Source organism: Lipophrys pholis (assembly GCF_963383615.2).
Source record: "Lipophrys pholis genome assembly, chromosome: 9".
NCBI classification, from domain to species: Eukaryota; Metazoa; Chordata; class Actinopteri; order Blenniiformes; family Blenniidae; genus Lipophrys; species Lipophrys pholis.
The window spans coordinates 6,006,040-6,020,116 of record NC_137639.1 but is presented as its reverse complement, the minus strand read 5'-3'; the positions used below and the strand labels follow the sequence as shown (position 1 = coordinate 6,020,116).

At 42.9% G+C, this 14,077-nt stretch overlaps 1 protein-coding gene across 4 annotated transcripts in view; it reads left to right on the top strand.

Annotated features, from left to right (window-relative positions):
• ncalda (neurocalcin delta a) overlaps positions 1-14,077 on the top strand; it is a 91,147-nt gene that overhangs the window by 42,732 nt on the left and 34,338 nt on the right. Inside the window, exon 1 of one of the 4 annotated variants that reach the window (XM_080471035.1) lies at positions 4,696-5,059. The exons of 2 other annotated variants lie outside the window; for them this stretch is intronic. The gene's annotated coding sequence lies outside the window, so the exon portion shown is untranslated. Of the gene's footprint in view, positions 1-4,695; positions 5,065-14,077 lie in introns of those variants that run through there. One more of the 4 variants, XM_080471033.1, reaches the window with a different exon arrangement.

Sequence of the window (14,077 nt, the reverse complement as noted above, 5' to 3'; positions counted from 1 at the left end):
CGACCAAGTTGTATTATTATTAGGATCACTATCAGATATAAAACTATCGAGTCCCAGGAGAAGATGAACTGGGAGTCATGACACTGGAGGAAATATTGTTGTTATTGTCCATCTGCTCGCACGTGAGCAGAAGAGCTGTTGACTCCGGCCGTGGTGCGCATGCACAGTATCAGCGTTTCAAAAAAGTTGCGTTTTCCCCCGTTTCCATGGAGACGGAGACGGAGTCTACATGTGTACATCATGTTTTGTGCCAAGTTGCAAACTATTCTCATTGCATAGCTTTGTCACAGAATACTTCTGAGGTTTTTCCACAGTCAATCTATATGACTGCGTTTCGCATGACCGACAATTGCATCAGTGTTGATTTCCCTGAAACCACTTCATTGTTAGGTCGTCTCTAATGACCGACGGCTGATTGTCCGCCGTGTGGTTTGTGTTGGTGTCTTGGTTCTGTTGCTAGGAAGGCAAAAATATGTCGGTAATGTGGTTGAGAGGTGAAACTTTATTACCGCTGTCATTTTCCAATCTTGTTAACAGGCTGCAGGCCTCCCTCCCTTGATAGCTCACAATCCAATTTATAATCTGAGGCTATCTATCACCTCCAGCTGCTGAGATTAAAATCTCAGCTCTGTGATACAGCTTCAGCCAGCTGGTTCAAGCTCCCACTGCACATAAGCTCATCCATCACGCCCATGGGCAGCAGGCTTTCTTCAGCGTTTCCTCAGAATTTCTTATTTATGTTGCATTTAAGGGGCTTCCATTGTTTCATGCCTAACTTTAGTTTCTCGTCTGTCTGTAGATAAATTCAGTAACACAGTCCAAACAATCATGGAGTTATTCAGAGCAGGGTCTCAACCACTGACTCAGTGTCGCGGGCGAGGGTTTCCGCTTCCAAAGGAACAACTTCTGAAGGGTTTGCCTTGGAAAGAGAAGTTGTTTTCTCTTCCGCCCATGCTGTTGCTTCCTGAGGCTTCAAGAGGAAGGAATTCCCTCTTGTGCCTGTTACCCACCCTACATCCGAACACACACACACACACACACACTGCACGCATCAAAGCGGTGCTGCTCAAGGTCTAAAAGCAGTGAAAAGCCTGGTTGTAAAGGTCACATAAGGTGGGTTAAAGCACCAAATGTATGTTTTCTCTGAAATTGACATGAAGTGTAGTCAAGTGCTTGCAGTGAATGCACCATCGATCGCGGCCCAGCATCCTGCAGAGACAGCTTGTATAAAGCACGGAGGACCTTTTCTTAAAGACCACTCGTTCACCTCGAGGCCTCGTCATGCAGCCCGCTGATCCCAGGACTCGCGCTTTACTCGTTTCTCCCTCCAAACCGGCCAAACTCTCAGACTCTGCTTTCACTGTCTTGCATCACCTGGGCTCTTTGTGCTTCTGTCTTGCTCCTCAATCATATTCGTCCTCGCCACAGGCTCTGAGTTGCCCCCCCCTTCGATCTTCATCCACACACGCCTCCCTCTCAGCACTACATACCCTTACTCGCAATGGTCCAGTGGGGGGTAGTTTTCTCTTGGCTGACCTCAACCCCAAACAACACCCCCCCCCCTCGCTCCAAACTTCCCAACCCTGAAGTGGGCCCCACTGTTCTCCATTCAACTGGCCAGCAGATGCTATTCAAATGAATCTAATCAGGCCGAAGCCGTTCATACTCGCAGCTTGGGTGTGTGGAGGATGGGATAAGGAGGCTCTTTGGCTGTATGTTGTGCTACTGTGTGTACCCTGACTGCTCCAGACCAAATCATCACAACACATTGCTCCTTTAAAAAAGCTAAAAACAATGCATACACAAGACACCAAGGTGTTTCCCTGCTGCGATTCAATATACACTTAAAAAATGAATAAAGAGCAATGATAGAAAAACCACACACGTGAGTTTTAGGCCCCGTTTATATGGCAAAGTTTTCAAGTGAAAAAGCAAAAGCTTTTGTTGCCTATTGGGAGTCAGGTTACAGGACAACGGTGCTCGGAGCCACTGACAATGCAAGATTTTGAAAACGCTCCGTCTCTGTGTAGTTGATGGAAACGCTGCTACTGCTGATCTGCCCACGGCCGCAGTAAATAGTTTGTGTCAGGCGTGAGTTGATGAACATTAACAACAGATTTCCTCCAGAGTGTCATGACTCTCAGTCCAGATTCTCCTGGACTTGGTAGTTTTATAGTTGAGTCCCCGTAATAACAATCCAACTTCATCGTCTGTTCATGCGAATGTCTGTCTATTCGCCATTGATAATGCTGATAGCGTATTGTTCTCTGCGCGCATGTGTCTGTGGTATCATTACAAAAACAAAAAAGAGCACCTACTAGTGGCCGGGCATGCGAACTACATGGTTTTCGTTGTTTCCGTGGAAACTGACATAATTTGTGTAAACGTAAAAATGATGCGTTTTCACTTGTAACATTGCTTTAAATACTTTTTAGGATGTAATAGGTTTTTATAGGATAGCCAAGGTGAGGTAAGTTCATTTAACATGGCAATTCAATGTGCTTCATGCGCTCATTAAAATAATGCAACACAATAGTTAACTAGAACATGCACTCGTAGAGCGCATACCTTCGCCATCGCCACATTTGTTGGGGTGAAACAAAGTTACCGAGTGTCCTAACTGGCGGCCAGCGATAGCTTCCATGCTGCAGCCCGGACTAACTAATGGCTCAACAGTGTGTCGACAACAAAGTAAATATCTTACCTCTCCAGAAGCTGGTTGATCCCAAAATCTATTGGATTGGTCCTTGGATGATGACAAATCATCCCTGAAGATTTCATGCAGTTTTGGTAAAATACATACAGTACATACATACATACATACATACATACATACATACATACATACATACCTACACACACAAACCAATAAAAAAAGGCACGCGGACAAAAACAGCATTCGCCCCAATTTTCATTGGTGAAGGTAAACGTACTGTTGATGGAGACATGAGGGTCTTTGCCATAGTTATAATAGTGATTTGTCATCTCACGTCCAGAAGCCATTCAAAGTATATTACAACACTGTCATTTTTAAATCTACATCAGTTATAAATTCTGAATTGATCCCCATTGAAAAACTATTATATCAAAAGACTAAAAGTTAGAAGTTTAAACAGTTCTCCATGGATTTAAATCTACTTGGTTGATAACAGATATGTGATTCTCATAATAAAGTCTTGGCTCAGGCCTACATGTAATATCCATCCGTCCGTCTTTCAAACCGATTCGTTGATGAACTTCTCTAGCAATGTTCAGAGATCATAAGATATTGGACCTGAGAGCCGAGGATAAGTGGCGACACCTGACTGAACTATGATCAGTTTACACTGGGTAGTTTTCCTAACTGTGATCAGAGGGATTCATGGATTATCTGCCACCACTGCTGGATGGGATTGAACTCACTATCTCCTATCACAGATCAATGTGTGTGTGTGTCTGTGTGTGTGTGCTATAATTACAGTTGCTAACTGAGTTTGGTAATCCATTTACAGCCTGTTAGTGTTGACATTTTATTTTCACTCTTTAGCAAACACAGCAAATCTCTGTCCACGACTAAAGAACAGAGATAAAATCAAGAGTTTAGCTCCTAATTGGTAAATTAGTCATAACACCATCGCTATTCCACTTCCATAGAGAGCAGGGAACACGCTGTGCTGTCAGTTCATCCTGTCCTGGTTGGTAGCAGTGTGCTGAAGTCCTCCCATCACGGTGAGGTTAATGGTATTAATTAACACGTTAGCTCATGAGCTCAGGAGCCATACAGGTGCACGTAGGGAGATTTGGTTGCCTCTGGACAGGGTGTTTATGTTAAGCTGGTGCCTGGTGACTGCTACCTTCGTGTTCACCGCTCTGACGGGAGATTGGTGTTTGTCTTGTTTGGGCTTTGCATGTCATGCAACCTCAAATCCACTTGGGTGGCAGAACCCTTTGCACAAACACGTGCTACCTGAAGAAATCGTGCCAATCCAGCTCAACAGTGACGGTTCGATTTCAGTTCATTTCAGTTTTTAAAAGACATATAGAGAATAGAAGCATCAATGCCACATATCCACCTCTCACTTTGCAGACTTAAAAATGTAGTATATAAATACGATTGAAACCAGAGCTCCTGTTGGCCCCACTTCCCTAAAGTCATTAAAGTCATTTTACCAGCTTGTTTCAGCTCTTCATTTTGCAGATTTGCACAGTTCTTCTATTAGTCATGAGTTGAGTTCATCACTGGAGTCATTTTAGGAAGTCCTCTGCTGCAATGGAAACCAGCTATAAAATCTGCGGCGTGAGCGTGAACCTTCGCAGCAAACTGAATCTGATCAGAAAGTTATAAAAGGAGATCTTAACAATAGTGCAGATTGAGGCTTTCATTGATTATCTGAGTCACTTTCGGATTCCAGTTCTCCTTCTTTTTAGTTTTCTGACTCCATCCTTGAACAATCTCTCTGCATGTAAGAATGTGTGTGTCTGTCTGTGTGTGTGTTTGTGTCAGATGACCTATTGAAATCATTGCGGTGCAGTGTCCCTGTTACCACGGCAACACAGGCTTCTCCGTTTCTCTCTCTCTCTCTCTCTCTCTCTCTCTCTGTGTTCTCCCCCTCCCTCCCCCTCCCTCCCTCCCTCCCCCCCTCTGGTCTCCCCTCCCCTTCTCATTTCCCCTCCACACCACAGCGGGGTCATGTGACCGTGCTGACGTCAGGCCGGGGCGGCAGGCAGCAGAGGAGCCAGTTAGTTTGCAGGCTTTGAATAAACCTCCAGCTCAGACGAGGAGACTCTGGGAGTCTGACAGTCCCTGTTCGCTCTGCTTCAGTCCTTCTCCCCCCCTCTTCTCTCTCTCTCTCTCTCTCTCTCTGTCTCTCTCTCTCTCTCGCGCGCTTCGTCTTCTCTCTCGGCTCCTCTGCCCACCCCCCTGATCTTCAGTTTTTTTGTGGTGCTCTCCTTTTCTTCTCGCCTGTTGCTTCTTCTCTTCCTCCTCCTGCTGTTGCTGCTGCTGCTGCTGCTGCTGCTGCCTCAAACTTAGCCTCCAGAGAAAGTGCTGGGTGATGGACTGCTGAACAGCTTGTACAAAGTGAGGTAAGCCTCCTGTTGTTGTCTCTTTTGTGTGTGTGTGTGTGTGTGTGTGAGTGTTTGTGTGTATTGTGTGCTTTAGCGGCCGATGGTTGCTTCCAGAAGGGTTGTGCAGCAAGTTAAAGCTGGATGAAGAAGCATTTTAATGATTATTGTTATTTCACGCGTGAGTCGCGTTATCGTGCAAAGGGGAAGTTGTGTGTGTGGGAACTTTGTTTACGGGTGCAGCAAGCGTGATGCGTGCAGGGTTTTGAAGGAGGACGCTGATCCGAAAGAGTCGACGTCTTCCCTCTCAGCCCCTCCTGAAAACAAGCCAGAGTGCAAGCGTTCGGAGGCGCTGTGTGATGTGCAGCTCCACATGGCTTCTCCTCCCGAAGCGGTGGTAGTGTGGGCTGGAGAGGAGGATGAGGGGGGGGCAGGTGGCAGCTGCTTCCGAGGGGATGGGAAAACCTCGGAGCTATGCAGAGAAAAAATGGGACTGTTGCAAGCTCAAAGGCTGCTAAAAACCAATCAATAACGTGGTGATGTAAGTGCTTGTTTTTTTTTCCCCCCAAAGCGGAATTTTCATGATAGCCGCCTGGCTTGAGGACAGCCTCCCTTCTCCCCCGACCCCCCCTCCTCCCCCACGCACACACACACACACACACACACACACACCTCGGCATGCCCCTAACAAAAGCATGCCAGCTTGCATTTAGCCCAAATAGGGTGGAAAAGGGAGGGAAAATGTGGATCCTGCAGCACTCCTTCTACCCATCTCCCCTCTCTTGAGCCCATCGGCTGCAAGACTTCATCTCTCATTGGGTCGTCCTCTCCTCGGCAGCGCCCCCACCCTGCGGCTTAACGAAGTGGACGCCGGCCAGCAACACATAACAGGTCGCTGTCATTGTATCCTCCTGCCAGAGTCCATCTAATTACATTCTGCACAGATGTGCAAAAGTTTAGGCTGCAAATTAGCATCTGCTGAGCTGATCCGAGCGGATTAATGACCAAGTGTTTGGCGATGCTGCTGTCAGAGGTTTTTTTTATGAGATGAAACCATTGGACTGGTATCCAGCTGATAATTCAGAAACGTGAAATAGTTTGGAGTTTTTTTAATTCCTTCACTGCATAAGGAGCATCACAAACACACACTCGCGCTCAGTTTTAGAAAATGTGCTCAACCATTCATATCTGTAGGAAAGCTGTGATCACCCACCCTGTTTCTTTCTGACTCACAATTTCAGCCTTGATCAGTATATTGACGTATTTTCCACTATCAATGTTAAATGCAAACAACAGTAATACCTGAAGTTGGCAGTTCATAATGCTGTGATGGCGTCAAAATTCACTTTCGCATTTACACGATGAAAATATTATATCATGTCATTTCAATACATTTTAAAAGGTTTTATTTCTGCCAATTTAGGCTGCTATCCTGTTAACACAACGTTTTCAGGTATAAACTGAAAGTTTGGTAGCGTTTGGGGGGGGGGGGTCTGTTCACACGACAAAACAGTGCCCGGAGCCACTGAAAGTGCAACTTTTTGAAAACGCTCCGACTCCTCAATTTTCAGCAATTCTGCTGTTTCTGTGGGAACGGACATCATTTCCAAAACATTCCAATGTGAGCATGAAAACACAAAAACAAAAGCGTAAATGGGTCCTTGAGATATTAAAACTGGGCTTGAGCCACAACCTTTACATCCTTGATATCCGTCCATATTTTTTAATACTTCGCTTTGGTGGTTTTCATTTTCCCTTCCAGAGTATTTTCTTGTAATTAGCTGTCTTACTCGCCTCTCTCCCACCTCGACACTTACATAACATGTGCTGCTGGATAACATGCCTCCATATCACTTACTACTTTTATTTTAACACAAATGTAACAATGAATAACAGAACAATTTTAGCTATTTTAAATGTAAAGACCCAGTTTAAACGTTGTTGTTTACACAAGGCCTAACTGTACCCAAGACTATTGGCTACATTTTAAGAAGTTATTATGATATGAAGTAGTATTGGGGGGGGGGGGTCCTGGAAATCTGTAATGACTGCAGGTAATATTGTGATAGTGCATAAATAATAGGTTGTTTTATTTAAAAGTTTCTATGCAGTTTGATGATCAAAATGATGTTGATAGTCAATCACATTTGTAATATCGGAACCAATTTTTTCTTCTTTGGCTTTAAACATTCTCTCTAGATTTAGTTTCATATCTTTTTATTGTCTTTTCTTGTTTGTGTCTTTGGGGAGTTTTATGTACAGCTATTTGTTTTATCTCCATTCATAATAAGTGATGTTCCGGTTTATTCCTGGTGCAGTAGAAATAAAGGTGAGAGTTAATCATTCATTGGCGATGCATAGTATGCAACACTGTCTCTTAATTATGGTTGTGTTATTATTTATGTTACTACTTTATTACATTATTACCGAGTTATTATGCTGTTGGCTTTATGAGATTTCATATTATTATTGGACATTATTACATTGCTGGACTCCACACACACATGCTAGTGATTTATGAGTCCAGCTGAGTGTAGTAGTGTATACATAATGCATGTGGTTGTAGTAGACTTCAGGCAGTGGTATGTTTGTAGAAGTGGATTTGACTCCTTGTGCGCATCCTAAAAAGCCCACACAGGCTCTGAGGCTCCTGCACGATGTGTTTATGCCCACATTTGTTTAAAGCAGCGGTGGAGTAGCGTTTAATTGTGATTCACACGGGCCTGGCTGCGCTGCTTCTATAACATCCTGTGTTGTGCTTCGGGGAGACTCATGTAACACTGGTGGAAACTCACTCGAAGGCAGTTTATGTAACTTTTGATTTATGACCAGAGGCTGAGAGAGCAGACAGGAACAGAGGGAATAAGAAGGAGTTTAAGTGAGGGATACGAGACAGACACTCGGGGAGGCAGTGAGATGGTTTCCCTGTCTGGATTCCTCTCACTTCATTATGGAGTGTTAAAAGTAAGTGTTGGAGCGAGCGGCGGAGCAATTTCAGGACACCAAGACTAAATCAAAGAGTGTGTGACTCTGCGCTTTAACGATGCGATGTCTTTAACTGTTTAGTGAGAGTGCTTGTATTTTAAGTCCAACAAAGCATTCATTTACTCCTTGCTTTAATGTTGAGCTCATATCTTTGATAAATAAAAGGGGAAACGATTAGTCACACCCGACAAAACCAGTGGACACTGTTCATCTAAAGATGAGAGGAGAAGTGAAGGGTGCAGCCCTGACAAGTCTTCAGTCCATCCTTTGGAAAAAAACAAACATGTGAGTTTCCAGATGAGGTGTGAACGATGAGAAGAGGATAAGAGAGTATTTGAAACTCTCACACTCTGGTTCTGCCAAAAATCTAAGGATCTCTGGAAGGCCTTGTGGAGAAACGCTGTGGATATCTGTGAACGTGACAAGATCTTCAAAATGAAGCAAGACAATTGTTTCACAGTGACAAAAATCGTGTTTTTAAGCGACTATTACTCTGGTGATATCAGCACAGAGAGCAGGGAAAAGAAACCAAAACGTGACCAGCGGATTGACAAGTCGCTCTTTAAAATGAGCGAGTCCTCATTAGAAAGCAATTACACAAATCTAAGCAGTTGGACCAGGAAATAGCCTCTCCAGGGCATAAATGTTAAATCTATTGCTGGCAGTAAGTGCAAATCTCTTTCATGGTGCACCGGCAGTTTGGGCTCATTAGATCTTAAATCATTTGGTTGAAGATGGAGGTCAAAGGGCAAAGCTGGCACTCAATCAGTTTTCCATCAAAACAAAGAAAGACTGGAGACAGACTGTGGCTGCTGATGGTGTGAGCTCACGTCTTCCACCTATCTGTCTCTGAACTATAATGGAAATGATCATCAACAAATGTTCAGCAGTTCAAATTGCTCAAGACGCACATTACTCTAATTACGCTATATTGCAAAAAATCCAAGGGTTTGGAGAGCTGAGCAGATACTTTTGTTAATATAGTACACACGTATATCATACTTGTATTGGTTTATATATTATGTGATGGTTAAAGTACACCGAGGTTTTGGTGCTACCTCTTGTCATTTCTCTATAAAACAGGTATTAAATGTTTATTTCTGCGTTGCCGAAACTGAAAGCTTCAGAAACACGTCCCGTCTTTTGGTACGTGATGCCTCAATGCACTTTGCTCACTTTAACGTATAGTTTTATACTCCTGCTCGTGGTCAACAGCTCCGCAGACTTTGTTTTAACAAAACGAAACTGCAGTTTTTATGGCATAATTGACAGTTGCGTGCGGCACGTGGCTCCAATCTAAAGTGGAAGTAGTTTTCAAATGTGGGCCCTCTCTCATAAACAGCCACTCTGTGAGAGCACCACTCATGTTACCGCTGGATAGGAGAGGAGAGAAAGGCTAACTCACTTTGTGTGCAGTGATATGTACACAAGCTCCGGTCCTCACGCACTCTCGCAGTGCGTTACACTCTAAATGTGGTCCAACTTTACTGACGGAGCAGGTGCCGCAAAAACAAATATCATGGAAACAAAAAGTGTGGAAACATCCGTCGGTGGGATTATCACTGTGACATTTACCCTCGGCCTCACCTGAAAGGTCAAAACACAAAGGATCAGGACCCTTAACAGGGCGATTATCCAGTGAGCCGGTTTGAATCTGCAGGTCACTCCGGGTTAATGCTGCTTACTCACTGACCGTCATAGCAACGCAGCCCTGGAGGGATGTGTCACGCATTCATTAGCTAGTGTTTTCAGATCGGGATAAGAACAGTATTTTTCAAATGACATGTAATGGAACAAAAGACAACGTTGACCAACCATTATTTACTATGCAAGATGTCATCCTGTCAGCAAAAACAAGCAGTGAGCAACAGAAAAGGTGCAATAATTACTGTTTTAGTGTTAAAATGAGCTCTTTTCTTTCTTAAATTAACTTTAACTTTGACATGTTGTGAAGAATGGTCCAAACTCAGACAGGTAAGCATTTGCCTTGACTTCAAAGCCCCGTTAATGAATTAAAATCCCTCTTGCTGGTCGATATCAGTTAGCAAATATTAAGTTTTGGCTTAATTTTGCTTTTTATATGCAGTGTGTACAGAATATCATTTCATTCTGATATCTCTTGACACTATGTCCATATCCAATTCATATACAGTATTTACGTTTTCTATTCTTTTATCACTTCTGGCCACTATGTGGCTGTGTTATAATCTAACCTCAACCAATTCTTCCAGTGAAGAAGTCTGCTCTCAGTTTCAGCACAACCAGAAAGTGGAAAACAACTAGTGAGACATGTTTGTACTTTCAATTAGAAATCTATCGAGTTTTTAAAAAAACAAAAGGAATGTTGTGATATTTGATAATATAAGTGTGATTTTACATAATCCGTACATAGTTTCATGTCACAAAAGCATTTTTCTTTTTTGGTCTCCAACAAGCATCTTGACACTCTGAAATGTTTTTTTAATCTTTATCACAGTTTGGAAAAGTAAACAGAATCCATAGAGTTGGAGAGGAAACAAACAATTTTCACAGAATTGTAAATATATTTAAATTTATTCAGGGCCCTGTTTACACAACAGTCATTTCAAGTGAAAACAGAAAACTTTTATTGTGTTTTGGGATTCTGTTTACCCGACAACAGTGCTTGGAGCCACTGAAGACCCCACGTTTTGATTATTGCGGGGGAACCTTTCAAAACCTTTGCTACTGCATTTGTACACCACGGCCCGAGTGAATTGTTTTTTTTCTGCACATGCTCAGTAGATGGACAATAACAACGAGGTTTCCTCCGTCGTGTCATGACTCCCTGTCCACCTTCTCCTGGTAGTTATTTAGTTGACAGTCACTGTGATAACAATCCAACTTGGTCGTCTGTCCACTAGAATATCTGTGTACTGCCATTGTTTTCTGAGCACACCTGTTTGTGGATTCATTAAAAAAACGAAAACAAAACAACAGCTATTGTGATAAGTAATTTCTTTTTAAGGCGGAGCCATCATGCATTACACCCGCCGCATCTTTGCAGTTGTATTAAAAATCATTTAACAGCTTTTGTTTGATATTCTTGAATTCAGGAAAATCAGACTCAAGGTCACGGTTACTTTATTGGTACCCGTGGGTAGACGTGTTACTTTCGTCAACATTTCCTTTGACATTTTTCATTGTGTGGTAAACCGTTGGCTGACTGTGGCCTGGGACCTCTGAGAATATTTGAAGACTTTAAAAAATAAAAGTACATTCAGAAGGCTGACATGAAGCAGACCTGTGGAAATGGAAACGACTTTTAACAAACAGCAGAGCTCAGAAGATGAGTTTTTAATAGAATGGGACTGATGGATATGATGGAACAGGACGAGCAGTGAGTTAAACAAATAGAGGAACTCTCGATCGACGGTGTTTCCATCCCCATTGAAAGTCCCTCTCCTTCAGACAGACGCACGTCAGTGGTTTCTTCCAGAGGACAGCTGGTCAGCCCGGCTCTTTGTCACTTTCCAAAGGACTCCATTATGGAGGGGTCGTAGGTCATTCAGCGGGAGCTCCGCCATACTGGAGGGCAGATGAAGAATGAAAGGTCCCACATGAGGTGACAGCCTCTGGCTGAAGGAGAGCTGTGCTCTATAGGCTCCCATGCATCAGGATCTGGGAACTATGGGAAACAGATGTTCTATTTTTATCCTCGGAGAGGAATTCACACATGCTGTCATCTCAGGGTGGACACAGGAGACAAAGAAAGAGCCATTTCTCTCCAAGATGGGGCTTTCTGCACAATATTTGTTGAGGGATTTTGTGCCATCTCTTAAATGTTTTGACTCCGTTTCACTGCACTGTGTATCACTGCTCACTGTTCACTTGTCAAAATTGTAAAGAAAATCATCATCAATATAAACAGAAGAGGGTTTTTTATTCAAGTTGCAGTGTTCTGCGTGGACGGGTTGGTTCATTGTTTGTTGGCTCTGCAACTTGAACAAATCCACATCTGGTTCTGGCTGAGTTGATTGTGTGGTTGAAGGCTTCACATTCCTGCCAAAGATGCATCTGGGCCTTCGTCCTTCTGGAGATTCATTTCTCACAGAGCATCAGGACATGAAGTGAGCCCTTCACAGAGCTAAGAGTCCAACTGTGGTCACTCCCATTGGTTGAGATGCATGGAGATGGACTGTGATGTTGTTCCAACATCCTCCATTCCCAGATACAAACTCACAAGTGGACCTCTCCTCCGTTTAGGATGAAGAGTCCATATTTATCAGCAAATGTACCTTTCTTGTGTATTGTGTATATTTCATGGCGTGTTACACACAAAGGGCTTTGAAGACTTCACTCTTGCACTTGTTTTTACTTCCATTTTAGACAAGAACATCTTTATATGTGAAGGTTCAGAGGAAACCTTCAGTGAAGACGTTTAGCATGAAAGCAGTTCATTTTGAACCTTCATATACACTCAATAATAAATAAAACATATAAGAATAAAAACAATTAAAAATGTATTAACTCCAGCACCTTTTCCATCAGTTAGTAAAAACTAATATATTTTATACAATTTGGTACAGTATCTACTAGGGGTGCGCCAATAATATTTTTTTTAAAGTATGAGTACTAACCTCTCGCTACTTGCCAATACCGAAACATGTACTTATTAAGTGCTATGAATAATTATTTTTCAAAATGCTTTTTTTTTTGGTCTTCTAGAGCTGACAAATCACAGCAATGTGGCCTGTACATCCCCTCGCGTTCTGTGCCGCGTCAAACGCATAGTTGGTGGTTCATGGCAACGCTTAGCCTTCATGTTTGTGTCTGGAGTGTAAATTAGGAGTTGGTGCGCGGCACGTCACCATCAGCTGATACCAGGTATCGTATCGGCAGTGGGTGCTCCGGTGCTCGAGCACCCACTGAAAAGGTTGAGCAGCTGCTGGGGGGAAGCCGATCAGAAAGAAGAATCAATGAAACTGCGTCTTTAAAATGAACTAAAGATATTATATATACGACATATATATAAAAGGTCTTTTGTATTGGCCAGGAATCAAACCTCTGCATCTTGTGTGGCAGGTGAGAATTCTACCACAATAGATGAATATACATATAAAGTATACAAATATAAAAGGGGGTTTTAAGAAAATGTTTGTAAAATCCTTTATAGTGAGAATCATGTGATTCAATATGATCGCAGGCTATTCATATTATTTGGACGCCTCCCGGCAAAAAAAAAATGTCATGAAATGAAATACAAACTTATTAAATCTGATCCCTTTTCCGTCAGTCGGTGTAAACGAATATATTTTGCTTCCATGTTATTAAAAAAATGAATATCTGCCCGCTACAGATTTAAATTGTTATTCAGAATTTTAAATTCTCCATGGAAGAACCCTTGGTGCTGGATGACTGCACGGTCATCTCAGAATACAGCTTTAATAATTCATCACTCCGTCCAACTCAATTAAGATTTGCTCTTTTTTTCAGGGGATTAACTACTTGGGAATTCATAGTTAACTGAAAATAGCGTGCGGTGACTTCAAGTATCACGCTGGCAGTCTGCAGAGGAATGACACCCAACGAATTCAGCTCTGATATTGTTGAGATTCGTGTCTCTCTCTGCAGACGTGAAATCACTCATTATACAGCATTTTATTTATTTCCCAAAGGGAGGGTAGTAAACAACAGGGTGGCAGCTTGGGTGTGAGCGATTTCAGATGCAGCTACTTGTAATTCCTCGGTGTTGTGGAGATCTTTGGCAAGCAGGATGCAGCAAGCCGTACTGGGCTGTACGAGGAGAGAGGAGAGCGGCGGAGGGCTATCAGCCACTTGTCAACTTCAGTGCAAGATCTGCTTGGAAATTGCTCTCAATTGAAGATGCTATCACAGGAGAAAAGAAGAAGAGTTCCCTCTTCTTGCGTTGTTGTGGCAGCGGTTCACAATACAGATGGAGGCGCTGCGAGCCCACACAGATTGGTGCTTCTCCCCGGATTGTTACGAATAGCTCCTCTGGAGATACCACAAGGACTTTCCTTCTCTGTTTATATTAGGTTTGCCATCGGTTGTCGCCATAGCAACATCA